Here is a 25,180-nt window from a genome sequence, read left to right on the forward strand (position 1 = left end):
AGTTTGATGTTGTTTCTCTGGGTTTTTGAAGAGAAGAAGATGAAGAACTTGTGTTTTCTCTGAAAAATGAAACTGGAAATGAAAAAAAGAAGGAGAGAGACGGTTAACGCGTTTTTAAGAGTTCGTGGGTTGAGGACGGTAACAGTTAGGTAAGGGTATTATTATCTGTTTGGTATTTTTCTTTAATTATGGACCAAATGGAAAAGGTAAATTCTAAAAAGACCAAACTGTTGTGGACCCGTATATAAAAAGACCAAATGATATTTTTCCCATATAGGTATTGGTACTTGATGCTCATATAAAAGTAGTCATGAATAAAAATGGAACAATAAAAAAAAACATCCACCCATGAAGAGCCTGATTTGGAGGATCCTTCCCAGTAGAATCACAAAGAGGGTCACCTCTCTCTCAATTATGAAAATAATTTTGAAGACAGTGAAGTATAATCCACTGAGTAGAATGCATTCATTGCTTTCCATGTATGTAGGCATGTAATTGGGACATAAGAAAAATCGATGTGCCTTTTCTAATCGCATAATCAGCATGCATTTTGCAAAAAACGGGTCACAGAAAAGAGTGCACCATGGTTTGCAAGAGAGTTGGTATCCCTGTTTATTAAATTTCTTGTAAATTTTAATATAGAACTATAAGAGAAATAAGGTTGATGGAAATCTAATAGACCAGAACAAGAGTTTATGTGCGTCTTTTGTGAAGAGAAATAATTAACTTTTAACACAATCGATATTTACAAGATGCTTTATCTTCATCACGAATCCTATCGAGATTCAGACTTAGTACCAGACATCCTTTTTGAATACAATAAGCCAACTGCTAGAACTTCAGAGGGAGAAGATACCATTGAAGAAAGAGTTTGAAAATTTGTATTCTCAACGAACCAGAATAAAGCCCATTTCAGGTTGCAGAGTGTGTATTTCAGGTCTAGTTCTCCTGCTTGTTAAAGCTCCGTGTGATAGAGAAGGTTTCCACTTTATCATTCGCAATTCTATAAAGCATACAGATGTACAAGGTTAGCACACACAGGAAATTAATATATCTAAAGAATCTAGGCATGTCTACTCACAGATGGAAAATATCCAAGTGGTTTCTGGTCAACTGAAGCACTGACATTTGGGCTGTTAGGCTATCACAACTCTTAGGACTGATAGTTTACAGTTGTAGTAAAAATTTAGTTAACCTAATGGTAAATAGGATCATCCCTACAAATGAAGCACCTACTCCGAGTCCAATTAGTCAACCAATCACTGAATGCCATGTGTTGGAATGTACCATAAATTTGGATTGCAATTAGTGTTTTGCAGATTGCAGATTTCGAACACTGGAAATACTGCAGCTGCTCAAATTTTCTATATAGCTGCATAAATTCGAAATGAAACTTTTTGTTAACTAGGTCATTTGAGTGTCTACATAGAGTCCAGTATTTCTATCCTTAAACCCATTTGACGAGTCAAAACATGTTCGACTCTCCTCTTCCATATTTATTTAGAAACCCTAGCCAAACCCTCGCACAACAAAGGTCGGCCCAAAGTTACCTGTAGAAGCCATCTATGCAATTGTAAAGCACTCAATTGCACTAAAATCAAAATGAGATGGATAAAGAGAAAACCATTAAACCTGTACGAAAGAATAAAGGGAATCAACCCGGGTTTATTTATTCACAACATTAGCAAACCATTGATTTATAAAGGAATATGACCCTGAGAGAACCCAAGAATTGTCAAAGATGAAAAAGATTATGATGAAGTTGGTAGAGAACACAAGAGAATCGTCAATAGCAAGACGTCAAATTTCCACAAGCACCTGTAAAATTGGTTTGCAGTTGCACTACATAATTTTTGCACTTCATTGCATGCCAATGTCTTTTAGCATCACCTGCAATTAATCACCCGATGAACCTACTAAGACCCACTCCCTCCCTGGACTGCTTTCAATGCCATTCAGATGAATTAGTGAAATTATGTATTCTAACTCTTAAGGGAAGAGGGTAAAAATACACTTGTCATAAGTTTTTATTTACTTTCCTATAATCAAGTCCGTAAATCCCTCCTATATAACAAAATAATTCATTTGGAGACCTGTACTGCCACCGAGATTTTAGCGAATCTCTCTTCCAGTGAAAAAAAGAGAGAGAAGGTGATCTTACTTATAAGGCAACTTGTAGCACTTTTCCGGTAGAATGTTGTTTTCTTGATCCTTGGAATTTGTGAACTCAGCAAACTCCTTAAGGCATGTTAAGAACAGAGTCATTGCCTTGACATAGCGAGTGCTCCAAAATAAGTTCATAGGACCAAATCTATTGAAGTCAGGGATTTAAATTATTACAATAAATATATAAAAAAAAACTAATAAAAGAAATGAAAAAGTCAGACAGAAACAAATCGAGAATCAAATGGAGAAAAATTGAATGGAAAACTAGATTTGTGCGGAAAGAGGTGCACATATTCTATTTTTTCATTTATCAAAAAAAACAAAAACAAATAACATGATCAAACAGTTCAACCTATAGACAGATTCCTGATTTACCCCCACATTTTTCAGTCTTCCAACTAGGTTTGCAATGGCAAAGAATGGTTTTTGAGTGGAACCCTCTAAATGGTGGAATCAAACTCCTTCTACCTACCCTTTGTACTGATACAAGACACCATTAAGAAGCTCCTTTTTTTCTACAAATTATTTAGTCAAATGCAGTTAAATATCAAAAATACTCGGTACGTACAACTCGTATGTGTTGTTGTTGCTATTCATAATTCGAGGGTAGCTTCCCATAGAAAGAATTTTGGTTCGGTACCTGGAAACCTATAAATTAAGGAAAACTCATGAACAATTAAATGAAATAACGACTTTCAGAGCGAAGATGATCAACATATCCATTGTGCATCGAGGTCAAGTGACTTAAGAAATTAGCATTACCTTACTGCTACTGGGTAGTTCAGATAATACCTATTGTTGATGGTGGATTTTCAACAAAGGTCAAAACCTTAAAATCATGATGCATGTGTTTTGACACGGCTTTCAACATGCAACGATTCATATTTTACGAAGCCATGATGAACATGTATGTCGAAAGGCCTCCACTAGCATAATTGGAGGTTCATCGTGCCCTCTATGTAGAATAACATAATTGGGCGGTTCTCCGTAAGATTGAGAGCATTAACTTCTTTAAGACGTCGGCGATACTCACTGTTCCCTGACTACATGAGAGAGACCCCCCTCTACATAGAAGAACGATTGGGCGGTTCTCCGTAAGATTGAGAGCAATAACGCCTTCAAGACGTCAGTGACACTCATTGTTCCCTGACTATGTAGAGAGACCGTGTATAGACCCAAGCGGTTCTCCGTAAGATTGAGAGCAATAACGTCTTCAGGACTTCGGCAACACTTGATGTTTCCTGACTATGCACCTCAGAACCGGTATGACGCTTTAACTGGCTAATATGCCTTCTGCAATAGATTAATTCTACCGTGACATTCACCACTGAATTCCTAGAAGATAATCTATTCATCTCATTACTCCGGTTTCATGATCGAATCCACGGCTGATCTCATGGAATGGTAATAGATAATCTCATTACTCCGATTTCATGATCGAATCCATGGCTGATCTCATGGGATCGTAATAACTACTTTCATTACTCCGATTCTGTGGTGGAATCCACGATCCCGTAGAATGGTAATACCTATTTTGTTATTATTCCGAATTCATGGTCGAATCCACGGCTGATCCTGTGGATTGATAACAATAAACTACTCACTTTTATTGCTCAATTTAATGAAGCATTATCCACTGAATTTCATAAATTAGTAGTAAATACTCAACAATCGGGCATCTGAACTATCACTGAGTAAGTCCCATCTAATAGTGCAAGTGTACTCAACAATGATGCACGAACGAGCACCCAATTGTACGAACGAGCATCCAAAAATATGGACAAATAAGGAATCCCGCACGAAACAGGAGAGAGAACAAAATAACATTAAAATAATGGAGAAGCGCCCATGTGCCGGGCCCACCGGCCGGCCAGCCATGCCTTAGCCGTGGTCGGGCCCATGCTTCCTACATTATTTTTTCTTATTTTGTTATTTTCATAAACTCTTGAAGACTCCTCCATTCTAATAACTTTCCTTGTTTGAGAAAAACTCATGGTTTCTCCATATTTTCATGGTTTCTCCATATTTTTGTGGTTTCATGAAAAATAATAATATAAAATAGGGAAAGGTGTCGCGGGACCAGGCAACTTAGCCGGACGACCATGCCCTAGCCATGTCCGGTCCCACACCTAGAAATCCCCAATCTTTCATAAATTATTATTTCTCTCATCTCATGAAACTTCCTCGTTTCAGCAAAATCATGGTTTCCCCACATTTCTCAAATATTGCGCAAACCACGAAAAAGTCCAAAGTCAACATGGTCACATGACCGACTAGGCTACTCACGGAAATATATTAAAATATTATTATTTTAATATTCACGAAATATTGATCAAACGGGCTTACTTGCTCATTCGAGCAAAATCGAGAATTTCAGTCAAAGATCGAACTCTTCTGAAAATTCAAGATATTGCTCAAACGCACATCAAAAAATGCCGAAACTCTCAAGACTGAGACACGGGCATTATGGTGACACGAGCATTCTCCCTTGACCGACCAAGGGCGGCTCTAAGGCTTGCAACGATCCGGTCCCACACGTTTTCACAATTTTGACCTAATTTGCGCAATTGATCATATTGGGTCCAAACTCTTCTTAACCAACTTGAGATTTGCTCAGTCGACCATCAGCTGGTCCCACACCCTCAAGGGCCGGTTCCATGCCTTCTTGGCCGGTCCCCCACTCCTCCATAAATTAGGTTTTGTTACCTAATGCTCAGACGAGCACTATTTCAGTAAATGATGAAACCAACATTTAATCATCATTCTTTCACCAACTCTAGTGCACGCTCACTGAAACGCTCGAGCACCACATGGACGTCCATAATTCCATGTGGTCGGTCCTCTCTCACTTGACCTATTTTCAGCGATCCACCGATTAACGAACAATTGATCAAAAACTAGGGTTTTGAACAAACGCTCAACAAATCATCATTCTGAGCATGTTCACACGCTGAATAAATTTATGTTGATCCAGCAAACAACACGCGGATTAATTATATAATTGTTTGATGGTGAAAATGGTTTCTGCTGATTTTGGTAATTTCGGGTGTGTGAGTGAGAAACAAATTTAAACCCTAAAAAATGTACTGCAAGGGAGTACTTTAGATTCGAGATATCAATCTGTACAAATCCGGCCTAAACCAAGAAATGGTCGTTCCAGACTTGCTTCGGTCACAAAGTGAAGGAGAAGGTTTGGTTTTGGGGAGGGAAGCGAAGAGAGTGTTGAGACCAGAATAGTTGATTCTAGAAGAGTAGTTGTTTTACGACTTGTATCAGAAAGTGGGAAGCTAACAGATGGGAAAGCTAGCAAATGTTTTTCTGAGTGTTGTATGCTCCTGAGCAGAACTTGTTGTTCGGTGGAAATAGGTAAGACCAATTTATACAAGTCGAAGTGAAACGTACTCTAGTCTCGTAAAAAATGGAAAACGAATGAGTAAATGGGAGGAGGTGGTAACTGGTAACGCCTGGAATTGATGTTACATAAAATAAAGAGTTTTACCATTACTCCCTGTATTTACCAACCTCCTCATCCTTATGAAACTGTCTTGTAACGGGCGTAGTGTACGTTGCACGCTGTAAACCGCCAAACCCATACCCAATGAGCTTCCCCCAGTTTGTGACATGTGTTGATGTCTCGAGTGTTTTCATGGAAAACATGTAGCATGTTGCTGTTATCTGGAAAGTTGAGCTTGGGAGACTTTCCTGCTCGGTGGTGACCTTCGACGGTCGAGATTTTGGATCTAAGATGGAAGGGTGGCCGTTGATTGTCGCACGCCTTCATTTTGGCAGCCGTGAAGGGAAGGCCGGCATGGCATGTCTTAGGCGCGACAAGGTGGCTGGCGCGGCATGCCATTGGCACATGTGGCATGGTCGGCATGCCTTGGCATGTTTTAGGCGCGACCAAACTAGGGTTTTAGCGTTGGGCCAAAGGTTACCATGCGTTGGTTGGTGACCTTGGACTGCTGAGATTTGCATCTAAGATGGAAGGGTGGTCGTTGATTGTCGCACGCCTTCGTTTTGGCAGCCGTGAAGGGAAGGCCGGCATGGCATGGCTTAGGTGCGGCAAGGTGGCTGGCGCGGCATGCCTTGGCATGTTTTAGGCGCGACCAAACTAGGGTTTTGGCGTTGGGCCAAAGGTTACCATGCGTTGGTTGGTGACCTTGGACTGCTGAGATTTGCATCTAAGATGGAAGGGTGGTCGTTGATTGTCGCACGCCTTCGTTTTGGAAGCCGTGAAGGGAAGGTCGGCATGGCATGGCATAGGCGCGGCAAGGTGGACGCGCGACATGCCATTGGCACATGTGGTGCGGCTGGCATGGTTGGCATGCCTTGGCGCGGAGACGTGGCTGGCAAGGTTTGCCTTTGGCACGGTGGTGCGGCTGGCATGGTTGGCATGCCTTGACGCGGAGACGTGGCTGGCGTGGTTTGTCATTGGCACGGTAGCATGAGAATTAGGGTTTGGCATAGACGATGTCGGTCAATGTTAAGGGTTTTACCGTGGAACATGGCACATAAAAAAAGGTACCCTGGTATTCTTACGTAGGCATGATGATTGGTCTAATAAATGCGCTAATGGTCATAGTGACGTCATGTCAGATGTGCGGTTTTACGATTTTAACCCTAAGCTAAAAACCACCATCAACATTAAGTCCCCTGCTTAGCTTGGAACGAGAGCATTGTTCTGAGGTAAGCATAAGATGGTGACAGGCGAGGACAAAAATCGAAGCGACAAGTCGTGAAAAGATGGTCAAGAAGGCCTGAGTAACCTTTTTCGAGAGGTAAGGAGAGTTTGGTGATTCTCGTGTTCGGCGGCCTTACATAGATTTTACTTGTGGTGTAGACCGTGAGGTGGTGAGATGAAGATCGTCGGCTTAGTCTGGTCATGCGTCATCTTGGCTGGGTTAGGGAACACTGAGACGCTGACTTGGCGATTTGTCGGTGTTGGTGTGGTTTGGAAGGGAGCTGTTAGCGCAGACTTGTCGCGGATGTTGGTACGGCGTGACTTGGGCATCGACATGGCGTGGCTTGGGCGTTTACATGGTGTGTTGATACCGTGAAGCTTTCCATTGTGTGCCTGGTTGCCTCTTTCCACACATAGTTCGAATAAGAAATCCTTTCCTTATTCAAATGCCAAAGTATCACACCCTCGTGTCTCCTTTGTTTGGCTTTCATTAGGGTTTTGGTGAGGGGTTTTGTTCAAGGCCGATTTCCCGTCCGTGATACAATCACGTTATGTTTACTCAGCCTCTGTTTCTCTTTCTTCCTTAAGGGTTTCCACAGTATTTTTACAACAGATATTTCCTCTTGTTGAGTCCGTATCTCTTCATCATGTCAATGAAAAGTGAATCATCCTCGAGCCAGTTAGATCCTCTAGTCAAACGCTTGAGGCCTGACTCTTGCAACAATTCCCCCATCCGGGTTACTCGAGTCAAGAAGATTATACTGGTATGTTTTCGTCGACCGACAGATGTTTGATTGTTTGCTGATGAATGACAATAGTTTTCTTCTGTGTAGAGATATCCTGTCGGAGCATGCGTCACCATCATTGATGAGGATGATTTGGTTACCCCTTTTCCTTCGAGCCTGATCCCACCAACCGCTGGAGATCTGGCGAACGTCGACTTAGAAATTTCTTGTCATGAGTATCCCAATGCAGGTTTGTCGTTCGGAACCCGCATGAGGTGTCTCTCCTCTAATTACCGAAACGTCGGTGGGTTTCTGGTGCGGAAAGAATTCGTGACTCTTTACAAAAAGATATGGAGTATATATGGCCACATCGCCACCAGGAGTGTGGTGAAATATTGTTCGTCTGCTTTATTTTCCACGGTGAATTGTCTCTTGCCAATGGTCGCCGAAATGGATAGTATGTCTATATGTGCTGTCGCGGAACCAACTATTCAAAATTGGGAGAACATGGTGTCTACCTGTGAATCCCTGAAGTTCAACATTAGCTGGTTGCAGCATCGTCTTAATATTGTGAAGGTCGACAGAGCCGGTATTCTTGCTGGCGTGGTTCCTGCTACGAAAGCTATTCTGGAAGAGGAGAAAGCTCTGGCCATGGAGTCACAGAAGGTGGAAGAGTCAATCCGGAACTTGAAGAGTAGGACTGAAAGGTATCAAAGACGGTTAAAGATGATGCTTTCGAGGTATTATAATCTGTTGGATGGGCTTTTCTGTGTTATGTAGTTGCGAGATGTTTGGTTTCTTTCTGAGTATTGAGCATGTTTTTGCCACCTTTTTTTTGCATTGGTTTTTATTATTTTTTGAAAGAATAAGAGAATTTTATTGATTCGCTTCAATAAAACAAATGAAAAGAACTTGATAATCAAGATGTGGAAGAAAAGTGGAAAGATGCCTGGCTATCCGTGTTTGTGATATGGCGGGGCGAGAGGTGGTGGTCAGGTGTAGTATGCCTTAAGCCACTTTCCGTTGATGACTGCTTCCAATTTTCCTCTGTCTTCTTTAATGACCTTGTAGTACCCACTGTTGTACGCCTTCGTGACTATATAAGGCCCTTCCCACTCTGCGGAGAATTTTGGTGCGGACGCGTCTTGTTGTATGTGTTTGGCAGTCTTCAATACCAAATCTCCCACTTGAAAAACCCGAGGCTTCACTGTTTTGTTATATGCTCTGGAAACCCTATTTATGTATGCTCGTGCGTGCTCTTATGTCTTGGATCTTATGGAATCTATAGTGTCCAGTTCTGCTACTCTGGCGCTCAATGCTTCAGCTTCATCCCATCGAACTCCACTTGCTTCGGAAATCCTAGCTGATGGGATTTTAACTTCTGCTGGTAGGATGGCGTCTGCGCCGTAAACGAGGGAGTAGGGAGAGGCACCAGTGGAACTTCTTGGTGATGTCCGATACCCCCAGAGTGTCATTGGCAGTTGCTCATGCCATGTCCGAGCATTATCGTGCACTGTCCGACTGAGGATTCGGATCAGAGTTTTGTTGGTACTCTCAGCCTGTCCTTTCCTTTGGGGTAGTACACGGTGTAGAAGACTTGCCTAATTCCATATTCTTCGATTAATTCCCGTACTTGCTTGTTTGCGAAAGGAGTGCCGTTGTCGGTGATGATGTGTTTAGGCACGCCAAATCGGCAGATAATATACTCCTTAATGAATGCGGCGATTGTGACTCCATTAGTCCGTCGTAAATGTATGGATTCGACCCATTTGGTGAAATATTCGGTTGTTGTTATTATGTACTCGTGATGCTTTGAGGATGACGGGTTGATCTTTCCAATAATGTCGAGTCCCCAGCTGTAAAAGGGCCACGGACTGCTTATTGCAGGGGAGTTGATGGTACATGGATAAGGTTTCCGTGAATTTGGCATTTTTTGCACCTCTGGACGAAGACAGCTGCATCATCCTCCATAGTTGGCCAGTAGTATTTCTCGTGTATCTGAAGGAATAATTTTTGTTTTCCTTGATGTTCGCCTTTGTGCATCTCTTTCAGCATGATTGGGATTTCTGCTTCGTTCAAACATCGTAGCAAACTTCCTCCAAAGCTTTTACGATATAAGATTCCTTTGTGGAATACGAATCTCTCGGACCTTTGTTTTATCTTGATTGCCTCCTTCTTATTGGTGGGGAGCATACCGTCACGAAGGTAACGAGTGTATGGCTCCTGCCAGTCCCCAGCGTGACCAATATTGAAAACTTCTAATTGATGCGACGACGCTTGACAGTTAGAACAGGTTCTTTGAAGTAACCGAGATTGAGCCTCCAGTTCTGGACATAGTAGCCAAGGCGTTGCAAACGGCGATAGAGTGTTACCACTAATGTTTGCCCACAGACTTCAACATGGACGCGGTTGAGTTGTTGTTGTGCTTCTCCTTCTCTGAGGCATCTTGACAAGGAACCGTCTGGGTTTCGATGGTACAACACCCCTCGGAGCATGAAGAAATTTTGTAAGGTTTTGAGACTGACCTTTCCCTGGGAAAGCGAGATGTTAAGCTCTTGGATAATTGGTGTTCTCCAGTCGCCGACTTCATCCTCTTAGGGTTGTGAAAGCCATGTTGAATCCACGGTTCGTCTCTTCACTGGCAAGGTTTCCTCAAAACCTTCAAATTGCAGTTTCGATGCTAGCGTGGCTAGGCAATCAACGTGTCGGTTGCCGTTGCGCCCAATATGTGTTATGGTCGCGTCGGCGAAGTAGTTTAGTAGTTTTTGTGCCTCGGCTCTGTATGGGGACAAGGTTACTTCCTTCAGTGTGTATACTCCGTTCACCTGGTTGACAAGTAATTTAGAATCCCCTCTTATTTCCAGACGTGTGGCTCCAGCTTGTTTAGCCAAAGACAGCCCGATGAGAAAGGCTTCATATTCTGCTGTATTGTTGGTGCAGGGGAAATCTTGCTTGAAGGAGTACGAGGAGACTTCACCAGCTGGGGATACTAGAACCACACCTGCTCCTTCAGTGCCGTTGTTAGGGGTAGCGGAGCCATCGAAGAATATTAGCCACGTTTCTTCTTGTATGAAAGAGATTTCCAGAAAGTCTCCAGGGAGGTCCTCGTGTAGTGTCATGGTGCTCTCTCCCGAAAACGCTGCTAGTAAATCCGCAACTGCTTGCCCTTTGATGGCTCTCGGAGAAGCGCATGTTATGTTGAACTCTGACATTTGGAGGAGCCATTTGGCCGGCCTTCCTATCAGGGCCGGTTTTGAGAGGAGGAACTTCACAGGATCGAACTTAGATATCAGCATCACTTTATTAGAAAGTAAGTAATGCCTGAATTTCTGTATGGAGTGAATCAAAGCTAAGCACGCTTTTTCCGCTTTGGGATATCTGAGTTCGGCATCTTTTAAAGTTCGACTGAAGTAGTAGATGGGATGCTCAATCCCTTCGTCATCTTCTTGGGCGAGGAGAGCTCCGATAGCAGTGTAGAGGTGTAGCGGTTTTCCTTGTATGGGAGATTTCATGATGGCTGGGGAAGATAACGTTTGCTGAATCTTCTGGAACGCCTCCTGTTGTAGTGTGGTCTAGACGAAGCTTGCTCCTTTCCTTAGAAAGTGAGTAAACGAAGCAACAAGTTGAGCCAATCCTGGTATGAAGCGGCGAATGTAGTTTGTTTTACCCATGAAACTCTGGAGTTCTTTCACGGTTCGTGGTGGTGGCATCGTGAGGATAGCTTGTGTTTTGACTGGCTCAACTTTAATTCCCTCGGTAGTCACCTGGAAACCTAGGAACTTTCCCGAAGAGACACCAAAATCACACTTCAACGGGTTCATCTTCATTTTGTACTAGCGACATCTTTCGAACACTTGCCGTAAAATCTCTGCATGGGATGCCCGAGTTTTTGACTTGACCACTATGTCATCTACATAATCTTCGACTTGCTTGTGCATCATGTCGTGAAAAATGGTGGTCATGGCGCGATGGTATGTGTCACCAGCGTTTTTCAAACCGAAAGGCATCACAGTGTAGTAAAACTCTCCAAGAGGAGTTCAAAAAGCCGTCTTACTTGCGTCGTGTTCGTACATCTTTATTTGGTTGTATCCGCTGTATCCATCCATGAAATAGAACATACCGTGTCCACTGGTGGCGTCTACCTACATGTCGATGTTGGGGAGCGGAAAGTCATTTTTAGGACAACATTTGTTCACTCTCTAAAATCGACACAACACCTGATCTGGTCGTTCTTCTTTTTTACCGGGACTACGTTGGCCAGCCAAGTAGGGTGGTGAATTGGCTCGATGAAATCAGCCGCTAGTAGGTTTTGAATTTCTACCTTAATTTGTTCTTCCACATCATGCCAAAATTGTCTCGAGGTTTGCTTGACCGGTTTGGATCCGGGTTTCACGTATAAATGATGAGTGACCTGCTTCTCATGCAAGCCAGACATTTCCTCGTATGTCCATGCGAATACATCTTGATATTCCTTGAGAAGGTTTACCAGCTTTACGCGTTCGTCTGCGCACAGAGTCGAGCTGATCGAGATGGGTCGCGGGGATTCTTCACTCCCGATTTTAACAACCTCAAGTTCGTCTGTGGTAGAGTTGGTCCTGTCTTGTAGTTGTCGTGGTGCATCAGGTACTTCCTCCTGTGGCGCATTACTGCGTTTGCGTTCCATTGGGCGGAGAGACTGTGTGGTAGTCTCTCCTGTTAATTGCTAACAGCGGCGCTGTTATACGGTTTTCTTTTTTTCATCATGGCCCATGATAAAAGCTCGTTCTCCCTTGGTATGGGTGCGAGCCAAATTCCAGCTTGGCAGGCGGGGGCCGGCGTGTCTCTCTTCCGAAAGGGTGATGTGAGATCGGGTTTCTCCGTGAAGCGGTGCAAGACTATCGGTTCCTTCAATGATCATCCACTTTGGTAGTGGGGTGTGGTGAGTCTTGTTGGCTGTGGCCTGCGGGCCCTTCCTTGGCACAAAAATCTCCATGCCGCAGATCGGTGCATATGGAGATAACGACGCATCCACGCGGATGAATTCCCCGTTCAGTATGGTTTTCAAGCATTGGTGATACGTCGAAGGAATAATTCTGTTGTCATGGAGCCATGGTCTTCCCAGTATCACGTGGTAATCTGGTTCCTTTTCGATCACCTCGAACCTCACTTTTGACTGGACGGGTCCTACTGATAGATTCAGGTTGATGTAACCATACGTGCTGGTTTGGTTGCCTTCGAAATCGGTCATTGTAGTGGACCGTCGCACGACTTTGTTAGGTCGTACCCTGGCCGTTTTGAGTGTCCTGAGGGTAACAACGTTGGAGGATGCTCCCGTGTCGATGAGAGCCCTTTTGAATTCCACGTCCTTGATACGGGCCGTGATGTGTAGGCCCGGTTATGTCCTTCCTCTGTCATCATGTCGTCGTCGGTAAACGTGACATTGTTGATGGACATCTCTTGCGTTCTTGATGTTTCCAAGCGTGAAGGAACCATGGACGCATTTAACGTTATTCGATTGATCGCGGTGAAGTCTCCATCCGTTGATCTCTTGAAAGATGTAAGAGTTCATATAAACTTTCCACCAGTGAGGCCGCTTCCTGGCCTGCTGGTTTCTAATTGGTAGTGAAGTTGTTGACTTGGGATTGATCGTCTGGGATGTTAGTCTCCAGTGCTGGAGTTTCCGGGGCAAGTGGATCGTTCAACTCCACCGTTAAATTGATGAGGAAGTCCAGTATGATGTTAATCGCTTCTTTCATCAGATCCATGTTCTTGGTATGGATTTCCTGAATCCGTGCCAAGTCGGTTATCCTCGGAATTCCTTCGTCGATTGCGTTGTTGGATGTTATGTTGGGAGAAGAAACATTGCCGTTCGCCCGAATGGAACTTGAGGACACGGATTCAGCCCTAAAACCGACCATCTTCCTGAGTTAGAGAAACGTATTCTGAAATTGGTATTTGAACCGAGAAATTGACCTCCCACTGTGGTCGCCAATTTTTTGAGGGTGAAAATGGTTTCTGCTGATTTTGGTAATTTCGGGTGTGTGGGTGAGAAACAAATTTAAACCCTAAACAATATACTGCAAGGGAGTAATTTATATTCGAGAGATCAATCTGTACAAATCCGGCCTAAACCAAGAAATGGCCGTTCCAGACTTGCTTCGGTCACAAAGTAAAAGAGAAGGGTTGGTTTTGGGTAGGGAAGCGAAGAGAGTGTTGAGACTAGAATAGTTGATTCTGGAAGAGTAGTTGTTTTACGACTTGTATCAGAAAGTGGGAAGATAATAGATGGGAAAGCTAGCAAATGTTTTTATGAGTGTTGTATGCTCCTGACCAGAACTTGTTGTTCGGTGGAAATAAGTAAGACCTATTTATACAAGTCGAAGTGAAACGTACTCTGGTCACGTAAGAAATGGAAAACGGATGAGTAAATAGGAGGTGGTGGTAACTGGTAACGCCTAAAATTGATGTTCCATAAAAGAAAGCGTATTAGCATTACTCCCTCTATTTACTAACCGACTCATCCTTATGACATTGTATTGTAACAGGCGTAGTGTACGCCGCACGCTGTAAACCGCCAAACCAATACTTAATGAGCATCCCCCAGTTTGTGAAATGTATTGATGTCCCGAGTGTTTTCATGGAAAACATGTAGCATGTTGTTTTTGTCTGGCAAGTTGAGCTTGGGAGACTTGCCGGCTCGATGGTGACCTTCGACGGTCGAGATTTTGCATCTAAGATGGAAGGGTGGCCGTTGATTGTCGCACACCTTCGTTTTGGCAGCCGTGAAGGGAAGGCCGGCATGGCATGGCTTAGGCGCGGCATGCCATTGGCACATGTGGCATGGTCGGCATGCCTTGACATGTTTTAGGCGCGGCCAAACTAGGGTTTTGGCGTTGGGCCAAAGGTTACCATGCGTCAGTTGGTGACTTTGGACGGCTGAGATTTGCATCTAAGATGGAAGGGCGACATGGCATGGCTTAGGCGCGGCATGCCATTGGCACATTGGTGCGGATGGCATGCCTTGGCGCGGAGACGTGGCTGGCATGGATTGCCATTGGCACGGTAGTGCGGCTGGCATGGTTGGCATGCCTTGGCGCGGAGACATGGATGGAAAGGTTTGCCATTGGCACGGTGGTGCGGCTGGCATGGTTGGCATGCCTTAGCGCGGAGACGTGGCTGGCAAGGTGGTGCGGCTGGCATGGTTGGAATGCCTTGGCGCGGAGACGTGGCTGGCAAGGTTTGTCATTGGCACGGTGATGCGGCTGACATGGTTGGCATGCCTTGGCGCTGAGACGTGGCTGGCGTGGTTTTCCATTGGCACGGTAGCATGAGAATTAGGATTTGGCATAGATGATGTCGGTCAATGTTAAGGGTTCTGCCGTGGAACATGACACATGAAAAAAAGGTACCCTGGTAATTCTTACGTATGCATGCTGATTGGTCTAATAAATGCGCTGATGGTCATACTGACATCATGTCAGATTTGCGGTTTTACAATTTTAACCCTAAGCTAAAAATCACCATCAACAATAATATTCGGTAACCTACGAGTATTTTAATTAATATTTTATTGGATCACGTTACCAATAAATAAATAATTCGTCGAATTGAGAAATACTTTCTCAGTTGCTCGAATATTTATCCACTATCGATATTCAGTAATTTATCAGTAATTCGTCGAATTGAGCAATACTTACTCAATTGCTCGAATATTGCTCCAACTATCAATATTCAGTAATTTATCAGTAATTCGTCGAATTGAGTAATACTTGCTCAGTTGCTCGAATATTGATCCAACTATCAATATTCATTAATTCGTCGAATTGAGCAATACTTGCTCAATTGCCCAACTATCAATATTCAGTAATTCGCAATACTTGCTCAATTGCTCGAATATTGATCCGACCGTCGATATCCAATAATTCGTCGAGCGATACTTGCTCAGTTACTCGAATGTGTTCCACTGAGCAATTCATCATTCATGCTCAATTCAACAAAACCTAGACTCATTGTCTAAATCAGTCAACATGACTAATAAAATACACGTCTGTCATGCAGACTCCACGATTCGTGAGATATCAATCACGTCACAAATGAGGGATATCAATTAGGTTTTTGGTCTGGCGGCCTACGGCACGTGGATTCATCCACGATGAGAATGTGAGTAAGTCGTGCAATGGTTGAAGGAGTTATCAAAGTAGTGGGTGGACGGTTAACCAAGTCTTCGCACGACATGGAACTGGTTTCACCACGATCTTCCACTTTCCCACTCTTTTACTCAAGAAACCGTCACACTTACAGGGATCATGATGTTTATCATTCTTGCAATATAAATAAGTCCAAATCGAGGGCAACCGATCAGGATCATTATCATCAATCATCATTCGTCAACAACTCGATTAAAACTTATTCATATAACTCAACTTTAGCAGTTCACCATTATTGCAGAAACCTTCAACACATCCACAATCCTTGATCCCGCACAATTCTTAGCTTCCCTCCTACAGATCAACCCATCTCCCTCTTTGCGACCGAATTGACTCTGGAACGGCCATTGACTTGGTATAGGTCGGAGTCCTACAGATTGATCTCTCGAATCTAAGCACTTCCTCTGCAGTGCATCTATGTGAGGTTCAGCAGCTTGCACGGTTGAGGAATATCGATCGTACGCTCGACTCTCCACTCACCTAAAAAACCAGCAAACCGTTTTTCCCCATCCACAGATTGGCGACCACAGTGGGAGATTAATCTCTCGGTTGCAATCCCACATTTTCACAAAATGGTTGATCTTAGGTCAGGTTCAGTTACAAATCCTAACACAAACAATGCTAGCAGTAGCAACAATGGTGGTACTCCAAAAACTATTCCCGCTTCCAACACCGGCACTGATGATACCACTCCTCCTAAAACCAACATCGTCAATCATCCTCTATTTGGTCGGTCTCCCGTGGAAATCAGAGAAAATTCACCTAGCATAGCTGATCTTATGAAGGTGCAAAAGACTCTCGCCAAAAAATAGATTGACATGGATGAAACGCAGAAAGAGCTGTGCAATTATCTCAAACTCTCACTAACAAGATGTCAGAGAAAACTCGAGAGAAAGGAAAATCCAAAGAAACATCTTCGGATGTTGATACTGAAGTCACTCTGATCCATGTAGTAGATGATGATGAAGTACACAAGGCTGCAGATAACCCACCAACAAAGAAACCTGCAGGCTTCATCACTCGTGTGGACATGAAATGTTTCATGGAGGATCAAGGAAAAGACAAAGCATCATTTGTTCATCGTCATCAACCTCCATATCCTGCTGCTACATAAAGAATTCCTCTCCCGAAGGGCTACACTTTCCCGACGTCCACATTGTACAACAGAACAGGGAACGCTCGAGAACACGTCTGTCGATTCATAGAGGCACTAGGAGACCATGGACACAATGGACTGATCCCAATCTACAGAGTCTTGCTGGAAAATCTCCGGTTCCAGACTTTCTTAGAGCTTCATGAAGCATCCAGATGATCAGCGACTACTGCACATGCTTTACTGGAAAGAGAAAGACCTAGACTGAGAACCTTGTGATACTCAGCGTCTCTTCAATAGACAATACAACCTCCAACCTTCCATGAACGTTTTTGCTGAAGGAAGCAAAAGGAAAGCCGAAGCACCACAGCAGAAGCATACTTCTCCAATCTCTCGGGATCCTTCAGAAGTGCAAAGAAAGGATAATCAATCCTGAAATGCACAAACCTCAACCCGACATCAACGAACGGGGGAATGATCAGACAGACTCAACTTCTCTCTTCTCATGAAGGAGTGATCGAATTACTGGAAGTCTGAGTTCAAGATGGTGCAATCAAATTGTTGTTCATCAGGAGACAACAAACTGAAGAAGAAATGAATAATCCCAGGTATTGCTGCCTTCATAAGTTCACCAATCATCCAACAAGGGACTGCAATATTTTCAAAGACAAGGTTGATCCATAATAGCTTCAACTGGGGACTAAAGGAGTACACGAGAATCCTCTTCCAGTCAGAACCTTTACATTCTCTGAACAACCAGTCAAAGAAGCAGTTCAATCATTAATCGAGCATATCTGTGAATTTCTCTACCTGTCTAAGGCACGGAGGAAAGACATATTCACATCACCAAATTACATTGTTTCAGAAGTCTGTCCATCCGAAAATACTCCTTGAACCTTCATCCACAAGGAGATGCACAACTAGGGACTGGTTACCACAGTCCATCTCAGAGGAAATGAATCCGGAAGAATGTTGATCGATGCTGACACCGCCATCAACATCATTCCACTGAAAACCCTCGGAGCCGCAGGCATCACTCGATAAGAAGCCAGTCGTGATTCCATCTCAATCAGAGACCTTGAAGGATCGCTCGAAAATATTTATGGCTACATCACTCTCAAAGTGGACATAAGTTCCACCTGGACAGAAACCAAGTTCCACCTAATCAGGATGATCCATAATATGACATGTTCTTCAGACGAGCGTGGATCCATGCTGACAGAGTGCCTTTGGTTGCACATCTCTACAATGAAGAAATTTCTGATCCAGAAGATTTTACGGACATTCCATCGTCAGAGCACTTGGAGGAATTTCGAACTTTAACTAGATTGAAGCAAGAACCTGCAAAAGATGCATAGACATTCATCAAGAGGTTCCGCACTCAGGCAAGTCTCATTCCTCCCATGTCTATGTCATTTATTCCTCACATGCTATCCTGGCGTGGGGACTCAATCCTGCTAGCAACTCTGCAAGACGTTATGAATGGTAACTTCACCGCATTAGTATTTTACCAAGTGGTTGAATCTGATATTTCTCCAAATCGAGCACCGAGACATTCATTACTAAGATGATGTCCAAGCATGGCAAAGAATACTTTGGGTGTTTCTCCATAGCCTTGCAGGAGTGTCCATGTGTGCTACAAAATCAGAAAACTCTGATGTCTGCACAAGTGTTGAATCCTACTGCCGCAACGAAAAGAATGCTGAATCAACAGAAGATACTCAGGGCCGAGACGATCAAAGCTAAGACATTTGATGCTTAAGGGATATGACGCTTCAACGCTCAAGCCTCTAATAAGCCTTCAAATTGTACTCCCAATCAAAGAGTACACCTTCTATAATAGCGCATCTAGCTTCAGCACAAATATCTCAATGGTGACACACTGATTCAATACCGACACGATCAAAGTGTTATAGTCGATAAGTCTTCACTATCCCATGATAATACTTATGGAGCAGATGAAACATCATTTATCGATGGCACAAACTCATTCGACACACTGGGGACTTGATCTTATTGAATGAAGTCCGCTGCTTCTATCTGCCCCAACAACATCAATTCCCTGACAAAGCCACTTCGCGGCTCACTGGATGGAGGAGCAACACTATGTCGATAATCATGGTTCTAGCCTTCTCGGTATCTGTAGAAACTCTATCCATAGTATTTGTATCAACAAGAATTTCTGGAGAAAACCCCATCCATGGTCTCAGCATCAACAACGATCTCAGGAGCACCATCCTCATGACAGGGCTTCATCAACTATCCGTTCTCTGAAGTGTTACTCGATGGATCGTACTTCTTCAAGCCCTAATAATTCATATCAATATGTGTAGACCCGAAAACATGTTAACATGAGCGTCTTCCAAAAAGCTTGCACGATGGACGGGCACAAGCCAAAGTATTCTACAAAATGTTCTCATCACCTCTACAAAAGAGATACATTTCAGGCCATGGGTTTAGAAAAACGTACTAATAGGTGAGGAATTGGACAATGCTTCCTCAACAAAAGATGTTTGTCTATGTCTCTGCTATAACATATCAAAAGGGCGCATCAATCAGACATACAACCTGAAAGATATGGCCTTTACCGTCAGGTCTACGAAATCTGAAAAATTTGTACGGGATTACAAATTACAAATGTGCACACTTCGTTGGCTGACCTCTACAACTCCAAATTGAGTAATTCTTTTCTCATGTGATAATTCAGTCTCTTAGCTTCAAAAGTTGGGTCAAGCATCGAATTCCGACGTCGTAGGAAGTTCTTACAGTTTTCAAAGCATACAACATGCAAGTAGCAATTCTTAGACGGGATTCATAACTTCCACAGTCGATCTGTGTCCACCAGGTCATTCCGCTAAATCCTTCATCAAGGTACCTACAACTTCGACCACCTAGGTTTTTACATCAGTTTTTTTACCTAGATCCTCTATCTAGGTCTTGCCAGAAGAAGGAAAAACGAAAATAGAGATTTAACAAAACACTGGGGACTGACGGTCCACTGATCATGGCAATGAGTTTCACAATCCAAGACTCGTGACACCAGACTCTCGTGCGCTGATCATTCGTCATAAAAGGAATGCTGCCACCGGGACGTGCAATCATGGTCACTACATCACCCCCTCTTGAGAGCAACCTCGGTGATGATCCCGTGACCAGGTTTTCAAAAGTGATGTTTCTATGACTGATATAAACAAGATGGCACTGCAAGCACCATGCTCATGTATCAATCGACACAAGTGAATGGTTTAAAGACACAACAGGAGTGTTTTACAACAAGCCCGTCTGAGATAATTTTACGCTGCCCTGTATAAGATGACGAACTGGGAGCAATTGTTGAATAATCTAGGAATGGGTCATATGACATTCTCTTCGTATGGATGTTCTCTACAACATATCAAAATTTCATAATAATCGGATGAACGAGCAAAGGAGATGTGGCCAAAACATTGGACAACATACAATCTAAAAAAGTTCTGAAAGTCTCCTGGAAGTTTACTGTTTCGCCTTTTTCAGGCCCTAGACATGCTCAAAACTCAAAAAATTTCTTCACAAAAGCTTGGAAATTTCCTGGGCTTGAAGATACATATGCAGACCGCAAAAATCCGAATCCGGACGAGGATTATACAGTGTTTTTACTAAAATGTTGAAGTCTGAAATTTTCTGGTGACGTATTTCAGCAAAATTACTCGTATACTCACATGGATTCTCATTCATTCATTCATAAATCAGAAATTTCATACTTACATGAAGAAATTACAAGAGATGTACTTATCCGGGGAGTCTCTAAATCATTTGAGGGCTCGACAATGCCGGAATCTCCATTGGCAATGCTGTTATCTCCATTTGGTTCGGGATTTTGGAAATTCTCCATATTCCCATGTTCCAAAGAAGAGTGCGCTTCATTAACATGACATGCTGCGTATCTACAATAATTTTTTCCGGGATTCATCAACAACAATTATTATTATTTCATTCAAGGAGATGCCACGATCACCTGCACGAAAGAGATACTTACATCGACTTCTTCATCAGTGCTGGATTCCTGAATTGTTTGCCCGGGAACAAGTTGAATATCGTCAATCGATGGAGCAAAATTCTGAAAAGAAATAACAATCCTTGGTCTTGTGATCCTAATTTGCATGGGAAAATTTATGACACAAGGAGCGTTAACATCCTGTAGTCCTTACTTCTGGGTCTTTCTTCCATTTCCTTGGAGTCTACATTGATCCGGGATCTCACTATACGATCCTTGTGACGGACCAGAGAATTTTCGCTCCCAAGGGGTCGGGTTACGACCCGCTTGGCAAGCTCCAACTCTCTGATACGCCACTCAAGTAAAAATTGTGTTCATTTGTAATCCTGCACAAGATAGAAATCTCATTAGTCACAATGTTAGAATTCTAAAAGCATATGTCCCATACCATAATACTCATAGAATTCCACAAGGGTTCCAATTTCCAAAAATAAAAGTAAAATAAGAATCCGCCAGTTGCCAAAATGACAGATGACCAATTGTCAAAAATAAGAGTCGGCCAGTTACCAACAAAGGACGCCCGGTTGCTAAAAATTAACAGACGACAAATTGCCAAAATTCACAGACGGCCAGTTTCCCAAAAATTAACAAACGGCCAGTTGCCAAAATTAACACGGACCAATTGCCCAAAAATTAACAGACGACCAATTGCCAAAATTAACACGGACCAATTTTCCAAAAATAACAGACGGTCAGTTGCCAACATTAACACGTGCCAATTGCCCAAAAATAACAGACGGCCAGTTGCCAATAAAAATAGTAAAATTGTAAATACAACTTCATTCTCCCATTGTTGAACCCACCACTCAAAGTGTACCTTAAAATTATCCTAGCATATACTCACATTAACTTATACAAGGCAGGTTCATGCAATAATCAACCAAGATTATGGCAACTAAGTTCATGACACACAAATGACTCCTCTACTGCAATATCTCATCTCAAGGACCTTCTGTTGGTCTAGCAGGAAAATTATCGCAAGAAAAGAAAATATGCACCACGCTGGGTGCGGCAAATCTCACTCATTTTGCCGTGCAAAATGGTCTAAACAAGGTTGCTGTGAACAGCACCCGAAAGGGCAGTCACGGTGCAGTCAAAATAGAGGTTTCCACAGAAATGACACAAACCCCAACCATATTTTTAACACAACACATAACTTGATGTTCAACCTTTAACTAAGTCATATTTTTTATAATTAAGAGGTCTAATTTCACATTCCTTAGAACGTGATAAACCAAATAAATTCTCTCAAAATCAAAAAAAAATGAAAGATATAGATTATCCACTATCATTTGGTATCTCAACTACAATCATTACTGCGAGCAATTAATTTCTAATTTAAAGTAAGAATCTCCTGTTCACTTGCAACTTATATATGTCAACTCTATTGGCATAGAACTTCACTACCACTACTTCATTTGACCACAAAATCTAAAATAATAATAATAAGAGGTTCCCTACTGTTTCTGAGTAGTAGATGTAAATTGCCTCATTCTATACAATCAAACTTAGCATTCAATTGTTTGGTTAATTTCTTTAAGTCACACAAACACAATATACGCTGTAAACACTAATTTGATGGATTAGACATAGCTTGAACCTGCGGGGGTCTTCAAAGCAAAGAAAATTTCCCAAGTCAAGACTATAAAATGGGAAGTTAAGGTTAACAGTCTATATCCTTATGGGATCCATTTAGGAGTGGTACACTAACAAATTGCAAGAACTACAATTTAAAACCGACTACCAAAATTATGCCAACAGAGGGTCAATCTTTTAATAATGGAATTGTAGCAGCAAGCAGCTCCCACTCCAATCCAGATATAAATTAAATAGTGTTTAGAAAAACAACAGTACATACCGAAAATGCAACAACGGAACCATTCGTCATGGGAACCAAACGATCATCACAGCTGGACAAAGCCAAGATGAGCATGATTATCTACAGCCACATGATCAACACCATAGGACAGCTTCCATCTTTACAATTTCCCAAGAACCCCAAGCAAAACCAATGCGATTCCATTGTTAGCTTTAACACATAATCAAATTTTGTTGTCCTCCTTCTTTGAACTAAACATCAATGCATCTCTCACTCTTGGTAAGTTTTAATGGAGTAGAGAAGAAAACACATATTAAAGCCTCAAATCAGTATTCTATTGCAATATATACAGATACGAGAAACCAAACAGTTTACATGCACCTCATCCATCGAAGGATTTTTCATTTTTCTTTGTAAGCTCTAATTACGGTCAAAGATGATACAAGCGCGTACCAACTCCATTTCTACATATTTGCTACTACATCTCTTAGCTTCCCACTCACATAACGTATTTCATACCATGGAGATAAATTACTAACTACCCATGTTTCAAAGTATAGAAAATTTCACATTATAAAGAGATTTGGAAAAATCCCTAAACTTCAATACGGAGAACTCTACTTCTGAAATTATTAACCCTAACTTTCCAACAACATCAACAGACAAATTACTTGTTTTGCTACTAAGTTCGCTCTTATGATTCCAATTATGAAATTTCAATCTTTTTCAGAGAGAGGGGAAGGTGAAAACTGAAGAAGAAGAAGATCTGATTCCCCTAAAGTTGATAGAGAAAAATTCCCCTTCAGGTAGATGAGGAGACGGAGTGTTAATACACCACTACCGTGCACACGTGCTCTAAATGCAGGCCCTCTACTTGACAAGTGTAATGGTTTATCAAGGCATCCAGAAATTTGAATTAAGGCAGGCTTAACTACTTATGCATTAATATTAATTGTTCAGGCAACCAGAAATTGTTAAGAGCACTTGAGGATCATAGTTCTACCATTCGAGGCGCATAATTTATCCAATGAGTGTAATTGAGCCCGAAAAAGGTCGGGAATGTCACAATCATCCTGTGATAAAGCTAATGAAATAATCAGGAGTACAAATCAGTATGAAGGATCTCTCACTATCACTCAGAGGTCCCAGGAGTATCATTTCTTAAAGTTGCATCCGTACAGATGTCATCTCTAGAAACACCATCTTTGGAAGTATCATCATGGGAGTCAGTCATTATTGCAAAATGGCTACTTCAGCACATCGTTCATACAAAGTGCAGGATTCAACAAAACAATGAATAATGGAATAAAGGTACTCACAATAGCGTCTACAAAAATGGTAATTCTCAACTCTTACCTATTTACAGTTTCACGAACTTAGTGATAACAACGTAAAACTCCGAAAAACTTGCTTACTCTTTCAAACCTGCAAAAGTGAGCAAAAAACTTATCATTCAAGAGTCAACACTGACTTTTCACGAAACTTCCATCATGTGAACAATTCACATAATTTTCACCGTGTGAGCGACTCCCACCGAGTGAAAACTCATTTGTTTTGTGCATATACTATCAGATCACAAAACCCATACAAACAATATTTTATCAAAAAATTTTACCTCTAGCAATTGTTGAAAATCAAAATTTGATTTCATATAAATTTTCACTGTGTGAACATTCACTGGCTTTTCAAAAATTGGACAAACGTCCATTCTACAATTATGAAAACTTACATACAGACATTTTTCACCGTGAATAATTGTCTGCTTTCAACAATTGTTCGAAATCAAAACATTGATTTTACAAAAAATATATTTTTCAACGTAAAACTCACGTAACTTGAAAATATATGTGTATATATATATATAATTTTTTTCTTGCTCCCTCTCGTGAGCATCCGTCTTTGAAACGAGAAGTGTATTTTCAAAAATTTATGAAAGCTCACATATCGAAAAAAAAAATTTCATGAAAGCTCATAGACAATTTTTTTATTACTAACGGACGCACGTCTATTAAAAAAAAAAAACTTCTCTCTCGTACGAGCATCCACCTTTGAAACGAGAGTTTACTCCCTTTTGTGAAATCTCACATACTTAAAATAAAATTTTGGCTTTCGTGAAAGCGCATAGACAAAAAATTTATCACTATATTTTGTTTGTTTATTAACTAACGAACGAATGAACACCTGTTCTTAAAACAAGGATTTCTTTTTAAGCTCGGGCCCGCAAACATTAAACCGACCAAAACAGGATGCCCGACCGTCCAAATCAGTAGTGCCTCATTTCACAGGATGACACTTCATCATTCAGGGTCCTTACCTGAGCATTTGCTTGTACATGATGATGGTTATTTCCAATGATGTTGTAGTAAGATGGTTCGTTCAAGACTTGTGAAAGCAGATTTTTTTAGACTTAAATTTTATAAATGATAATAATAAACTCAAATAAAAAGGTGATGTGAATATTGTGGAGAGACTGGGGC

General features: G+C 42.0%; 1 long non-coding RNA gene and 1 pseudogene across 1 annotated transcript; both read right to left on the reverse strand.

The window, feature by feature from the left end:
- Positions 1-775: 775 nt before the first annotated feature.
- Positions 776-25,180, reverse strand: part of LOC113360550 — a 48,606-nt pseudogene continuing 24,201 nt past the window's right edge.
- LOC113362048 lies at positions 20,361-23,526 on the reverse strand. Its single transcript, XR_003365516.1, has 3 exons — positions 22,743-23,526; positions 20,867-21,210; positions 20,361-20,774 (listed from the first exon to the last, which is right to left on the reverse strand). It is a non-coding gene; the product is annotated as an uncharacterized LOC113362048 (long non-coding RNA).

Source organism: Papaver somniferum, chromosome 3 (assembly GCF_003573695.1).
Source record: "Papaver somniferum cultivar HN1 chromosome 3, ASM357369v1, whole genome shotgun sequence".
NCBI classification, from domain to species: Eukaryota; Viridiplantae; Streptophyta; class Magnoliopsida; order Ranunculales; family Papaveraceae; genus Papaver; species Papaver somniferum.